We start from the raw sequence: 7,848 nt of genomic DNA, 5'->3' as shown, positions 1-7,848 counted from the left end.
TTATTTATTAAATCAAATTTTGTTTTCCTTTGTCCTTGCCTCTTAACTAATCTTATTAAATGATGAATCTATTATTTATTAAATCAAATTTTGTTTCTCTGTCTTCTTTGACAGAAAGTGGATTTTTCTCTTTACAAAAGTTAAATTCAACATGGGCCTGTTTACTTGTATACGAGAAAGTATAGCAAATTGGAGCAAGCTATGAGAGGCTCTAATAGAGAAGGGGAGGAAAGAAGGAGAGTAGGGAAAGAGGGAGGGGGGAGAGAGAGAGAGAGAACAAGAGAATATTTTAGAACTTACAATAGACTCCACTGAAAGGATAAGGGAAGAGACAGGGGACAGAGCTGCCCCCTAATTTCTTTGGAATGACCTAAAGTATGCAGATAATTCATTCTGAGAGTTTTTAACAGATACATGGGTTAAATTCTATCTGATCTAGCATCATGAAAGATGATGACTGCATGAGAGCTAAGAAACCCAAGGAAATGCATTAACCTAAGACTTAATCCAAACAGTCTTGTTTAGAAATTCATTGATGGAATTTTGACACAGGCAGAGAGAGGAACCTACCTCACTTCTTTCCCTCTTTCCCTACCTAGTACATAGACATTGATCTCAAGAGCCTTAATTCTGCATCAACAACAGGGCACTATGATTTTGCTAAGTACAAACTATGAGGTAGTGACCTCCAAGGGCCATGTCAAAGTCAGAATGTGTCTGCTGTGTGCCAGCAGGAAAGCTGTACCAAAGCAACCAAGCACAGAACAAAGAGATGGAACTTGGCTTCTTTTCTTCCTTCTGTATTTTTCTTTCTGAGGTAGGATTTTGCTGTGTAGCCCAGGCTGGCTTGATGTCACAATTCTCCTGCCTCTGCCTCTCAAGTTCTGCAATTATAGGCATGGACCCATGCTCGTTGGAATTCTTTTTAATGATGATCAAAAAGGTAACATTAACTCTTCTGAGACCTACCAAGAAAAGGAGGAACTTGATTCCTGGGAGGTTTGGAGGACTGGAATAGCAGCATCCACAAGGGTAAGGATTCACCACCAGAAACTATTAGTATTGTGAGATCCCTGAGATATAACCTTTGATCGTCTATGAAAGAGGGGGAACATGTGTGGATTACAGTAAATTTACTGAATGAAAAGTTGTATATAGGGCCAGGTATCAGTGGCTCATGCCTGTAATCCTAGCTACTCAGAAGGCTGAGACCTGAGGAGAGCAGTTCAAAGCCAGCCCAGGCAGAAAAATCTGCAAGATTTTTATCTCCAATAAACTACAAAAAAGAAGAAAAGCCAGAAGTGGAGCTGTGGCTCAAGTGGTAGTGTTAGCTTTCAGCAAAAAAAGTGCAGGCAAAGAGCTCAAGCCCCAGGACTGGTATATGTAAGTGCCACACAGGCTCCTCAGAATGCAGACAGGGTGTCAGAAGTCCAGATAATTTAACGGAGGCCTTTGAAGCTTTGTTGAATTTTGAGAGGCGCCTTTGTTTTGTTTTGTTTTTTGTTGGTTGTAGGGCTTGAGCTCAGGGCCTGGGTGCCGTCCCTGAGCCTCTTTGTGCTTAAGGTTTGTTCTACCACTTGAGCCACAGCACCACATGCAGTTTTTATGTGGTTAATGGGAGGTAAGAGTCTCACAGGGACTTCTCTGCCTGGGTTGCTTTTGAATTGCGATCCTCAGATCTCAGCCTCCTGAGTAGCTAGGATTACAGGCATGAGCCACCAGATCCTGGCTTTGAGAGACACTTTGAAAGGAATGATCAGAGTTGTGACTCCCAAAGGTCATTCTAGCATTGATTTGGGACATCCAATTGGATCAGAAGAACTCCCTTGAAGTGCCAATGGCAGTTTGGTAGAGCAGTACAAAGAGGGAGAGTGTCACTCTTTTGGAAACTAAACAGGTGTATAAGTAGCAGAGACAAGGGGTGACAAATCTCCAGCTCCTGTTTTGAGACCTGGATGGGTGAAGGGGCCATCAACTTAAGCATGGGAGGAGGAGGTAGGCAAATGCTGTGTCTGGGGACAAACTGAGTGCAGACCATCCCATGGAGAAAGTCTGAAGCTAAGGTCAGGATGGAAGTCAGCAGTGGTAGCTCAGGAAGTCAAGGAGAGTTGGGCTGATCTACCAGGGCACATGAAGCATAGTGAACAAGGCCAGGGATTGGCTTTGGATGCAGGGACAGATGGAAGGGCAGGAAAAGCTATGATAATAGCCTGGTTTGGGACTATCTAGATGGGTCTTTCCACATCCATGAGCAGATATCCCCTGAGGAGCTGGCACCCTAAGAATTCCTGTGACAATAGCCTGTGGGTAGTGGCTACCTAACTAAGCACACCTAGACATCGTGGCTGAGCTATCAAAACCTTCATCCTCTGCAAGTTCAGTGAGCAATGCTTCCATCCAGGTATCACAGGATGGGGCATGAAGATAGGCATTAAGCAGGGCTTCCAGGACCTGAGGAACATTGGTACAGTGCTTCTGTAGTTCTGATTGCAAAGGCCTACAATGCAGAATCTTGAGCTTCCAGGAGGGGATGCCATAGTACCCTTCAATGAACAATTAATGAGTATGCAGCCTTCCACTAGAAACCCCAATGCAGGCCACATCACACAGTAGCAGTTAAGGCACATCCCAAGCTATTGGCACAGGCCTTGTACTGAAGCATTTGGCATTTACCTTCAATCACAAGGAATTTTCTAGAGCAATTACAATCTTGGTGTGCTATGCCCCTGCCTGGGCCATCTATTTTTAATGTTCAAATATAGTAAAAAAAAAAATGAACATAAATGTGCTATCTTAACCATTTTTTCAATGTACAGTTGATAGCATTAACTATATTCACACTGATGTGCAGTGGATCGCCAGAACCTGTTCCTCCAGCAATATGGAAACCATCACCCTTTAAAACAACCTCTCACCCCATCCCTTTCCTCAAAGCCCTGGCAGCTACTATTCTACTTTCCCCTTTATAAATCTGACTAATCTAGATAACTCAGAGAAGTGGAATCATATGGTATTTGCATTAAAAAGACATTGCTTTCACTATACACTTAAAAAAAATCTTTAGTTGTACAATGGGATTTAATTTACCTTGTCAGTTTGGGTACAATGCATCAGTTCACCCCTTCCATCATTCTCCCCCACAGCTACCCCACACCTGCCCGTCACTTTAAGTTTCCTAGTTCTATATTCACACATGTACCATTTTTTTCCCACAATGAGCACTTACTACTTGCTTATTCCAAATTGGTCCAAATTTTTTTCCTGCTATTCTTAAAATATTATTTTATTGTTATTATTAAGGTGTTGTACAGAGGGGTTACCATTTCACAATTCAGATGTGTATATTTCTCCAAAATGCTTGTTTTTAATCAAGAAGATGAGCTCATTATGCCTGTATAAACTTGATCCCTATTTTTGGTGTTAAGAATTAGCAGATACTTTTATAATTCTTATAGGTAGGCTATTCGTTAAAATACTACTTATTTAGTCAAGAATTTTGAAGCCCAACAAATAAGCTCAGAAGGCCAAAAATAAGATTATAGTCCTGGCTGAAGTACATGGGGAGAATGAGGCAAGTACTAGGGAATAGGTGAGAAGGGGTGAAGGCGCAGAGGAACAGGGAACAGATGTCCAACCCACTTTCCCACAAAGGCTTTCAGCCACCCAGCACAACACTGAAAAAGCTACAATAGGGGCTGGGAAGGTGGCTCAGTGGTAGAGCGCTCGCCTTGCATGTATGAGGCCCTGGGTTCGATTCCTCAGCACCACATAAGCAGAAAAAGCTAGAAGTGGTGCTGTGGCTCAACTGGTAGAGTGCTAGCCTTAAGCTGAAGAGCTGAGGGACAGCGCCCAGGCCCCAGAGGTCAGGCCCCATGACCAGCAAAAAAAAAAAAAAAAGCCACAATAGGTTTTGACCAAATAATGCTTGATCAAAAGAAATCTCTGATTTTTTGGCCAATTCAGTACCATAAACTGAGTTCTATGTTTTCAGAAGGTCTTTTATTAATATATTGAATAAGTAAATTGACCAACTGAATGAATAAATGAAAACTTGTAAACAAACTGAACAAAATCTTATAGTTAGCTCTGTTGCTCAGTTGAATGAGATATTAAAAATCTAAATATAAAGCTGGGCACTGGTAGCTCATGCCTGTAATCCTAGCTACTCAGGAGGCTGAGATCTGAGGATCGTGTTCAAAGCCAGCCCAGGCAAGAAAGTCCATGAGATTCTCATCTCCAATTAACCAGCAGAAAAGTTGCTCTGTGGCTAAAGTGGTAGAGCACTCACCTTGAACTGAAGAGCTCAGGGACCGTGCCCAGGCCTAGAGTTCAAGCCCCACAACAACAACAAAAAATCTAAATTTAATTGGAATGTAATAAATGCACTGGTAAAAAGTATCAACTAAAAATGACTATTGGCTGGGTGACAGTGGTTCACACCTGTAATCCTAGCTATTTAGGAGGCTGAGATCTGAGGATCACAGTTCAAAGCCATTCTGGGCAGGAAAGTTTGTGAGACATTTATCTCCAATTACGCACCAAATAAGCTGGAAGTTGAGTTGTGGCTCAATTGGTAGAGTGCTAGCCCAGACTTTGAGTTCAAACCCTAGGACTGGCAAAAGAAAAAAAAAAGAATATAAACAAGTGAAATGTGTTTTATAGTTACAAATAAAATTATTTAATATTTAACATAATGACAAAGATTCAGCACATACATATGTACATATTTTACATATAGACACGTTAGTTATATAATGAACTAATGGTTCATGACTAATGTCTAGTGACTGACTCAGATGAGTAAGCTCTATAGCATCAAGCTTAGAGGCTGTATAGGGCAGAAGATTTAGCTAGGACTAGCACCAAGAGGACAAGATAACATGGCTAAGTGGTAGAACAACAGCCCAATAAGCATTAAGGGTGCAAGCCTTAGTAATACCACAGGAAGAGTGGGAGACAGTGCACGGTACATCAATATATACTAGTTATTATTCTCCATTTTATAACTATAATTCTTTGAAAAAAATTATCAAGGAAAAAGATGCTGAATTAAAGTCTGATAGATAATGAGGAAACAGGATATCCATACTCTCCGGACAACTGGAACCAGTTCCTTCCACATATCAATTGTTTTAATTATATTTATAGGATTGTGGACCAAATTGATACTGGCAACCTCACAAACTGCAAGACAGTTTTTAATGAACCTGAACTTCCAAAAGGATAAATACGTAAGTAGGAGCTCTTAAATACGCCTACATTTTAATTGATTCAATTCCTATGCAATCTGGCAATTCAGTACTTATTTTAAAACCATAAGAATATGTATGCCCTTAGATTCATGAACCCAAAGAAGTTATTCAAAAAGGTGTTAATTTCACTTTTTGCATTTCATCTTATTGACACATAACCCACAGACCCTACAATTTATTCATTAAAAGTGTGTAATTCACTGGCTTTTAATATATTCAGAGCAACTATCATCACAATTTTAACACTTTTATCACCACATTTTAACTATCATCTGCCAGTCCCATGCCTTGCCCCTACGCTAAGCAACACTAAAGTGTTTTCCATATATTTGCCTATTCTTCACATTCATAGGAATGGAATTACAACATGATCTTTTGTGACTGGCTTCTTCCCTTTAGCATGTTTTCAAAGGTCTCTCATGTGATAGCACATTATCAGTACTTCCTTTTAATAGGGAGGTAATATGCAACTATGGAGCTACACATTTCAATTAAGCATTTATTGGTTGAAGGACATTTTTGTTATAACAACACAGGAGAATGGATAGTTTAGGAAAAAAGAGAAAGATATGTTTACTTTTGCTGTAGTCTGGAAACCTAGAAGCATGGTGCTGGCATCTGGTTGGCCTCTCAGGGTTTCATGGTGGATGAGGCTGCAGATGCATGTAGAAGGGCAGAGGAGATCAAAAGTGGAAAAGAAACAAGAGAAAGGAAGCAAGGAGTGAGCCAAGGAAATAGAGCTGTTTGTAACAACTCAGTCTTTGAAGAATGAATCTATTCCCATGAGAAAGAATCTAATGTCTTCAGAAAGACAATCCCTTTTATAGGTGCCACACTTCTCAGGACTATTATATTGGTGGCCTTCTAGTTTCAATGGGAGTTTTGTGGGCACAAACTGTATTCAAACCATGGCAAAGAACATTGAAATTATTTCACCTTTTGCCTATTGTGAATAATGTTCACAATGTTCACAACATTCTTGCATACATTCTTATGTGGATACATCATTGTGCTGGGAAGGTTGAATATAAGCCCTTGTGCATGCTAGGCAAATGTTCCACCACTGAGATACTCTCTTAGCCCTGTCATTCTTTCAAGAATGAAAATGAGAAGCATTTTCATGATCTGACACGTTTGTGAATGCTATATTAAAATATTATGCAGAAATGCTACACTCAGGTCATCATGCAGAAAAATGTTGACCTTGTTAAAAAAACTATATTTAAAACAACAATAATGCAGGGTACACATATAACCTACTTGAAATCTTTCCAGATCTTCCCATGGGTTTTCTCAATTTCCCTGTCCCCCTCTATCCCGCTCTGTCTCAGAATTAGTCCCCTGCCTTCCAATCTGGCCTCAGCTCTCCTCCCCTACCCCAATTCTCTGAGGAACATCCGCACTAGCTTCCAGAGACTTCAAATGTCAGCTTCAGCGCCTTTGCACACATGTAGTTGCTTCTGCCCTTTATAATTTTTTGGGCCCAGTCAATTTCATCTTAGATGACACTTCAGAGAAAGTTTCTTTGCTATAGTAACCTAGGCTACAAGTGTTTCTTATAGGAGCCTGCAATTTCCCATTTTAATTCTTGTGATACTGGTAATTGTTTATTCAGTCAATAATCAATATTACCAGGCTTTTACATGCAGAGATAAAGGCTGAAACAAAGCATTCAAGATTCCTGCCATCTGTGACTGCAAATTCTAAGAAGGGGATACAAGTAAACAAATGATCTCATTGGGTAATTCCAGATAGTGCTAATTAGTACTAACTCAGTGGCTAGCCCCTCTGTGGTTCGATGGTAAACTCTCTGAAGGCAGGAACTTGGTTACTTCCAGGTTTGTTAGTCTGGTGGCTTGAATAAGTTCAGCTGTGGTGTTTCCCCCCACCCCCCCACCCTCTCTTTCACTATTAAAACATAACAAGCTGAAAAGGAAAACACAAATGAGACCACTTCTATAAATGGTTGAGTTTGAGGCTTCCCCTTTACTAAAGCTTTCTATTAGGACTACATATCCTGTTCACAATCCTTTTTACTACATTTTTCTCTATTAAGGCTACTTATCCTTTTTAACCATTACAGCAATTAAAAGTTATCAACCATTACCATTTGGGGAAGAATTCTAAGTGAAACGTATTGATGTCACCACATATTCGTTCAGGATCTATTTAGTAATTAAACCTACTCTAAAATACTCCATGCGTGTTGGTTCAGTGGATAGAGTTCTCTGGGCGCCCTACCAAGCCAGGCTCCCAGCCATCACCAGTACAATTCCGTTTTAATGCACCTAGCACCCGGGAGGATAGGATCTCCTCAATTTTCTGATTTCCAGAGCGCTCTAGAATCTCTCTCCACCCACACCACGTTACAGAGGGGAGGGAGGGAAAACCATAACCTCCTCCCTCCCGCCCCCCCCCCGCCGCCTTTTTTGGCGAGGTCACCAAACAGCACATCTTTTATACAACAGATCACCTGCCTTTTCTCAATAAAACTTGCATAGAAGCTAGGAAGACAAGTCAGAGCGGAAAACACCCGAAGGCTCCAGGTTGGGTCAAGGAGCAAGTTCAACCCTTACACCGCCCCCTCCCCGCCCGG

This window comes from Dipodomys spectabilis, unplaced genomic scaffold, assembly GCF_019054845.1.
Source record: "Dipodomys spectabilis isolate Male_0828 unplaced genomic scaffold, ASM1905484v1 ptg000043l, whole genome shotgun sequence".
NCBI lineage: Eukaryota > Metazoa > Chordata > Mammalia > Rodentia > Heteromyidae > Dipodomys > Dipodomys spectabilis.
Note: the sequence above shows the minus strand (reverse complement) of the source record.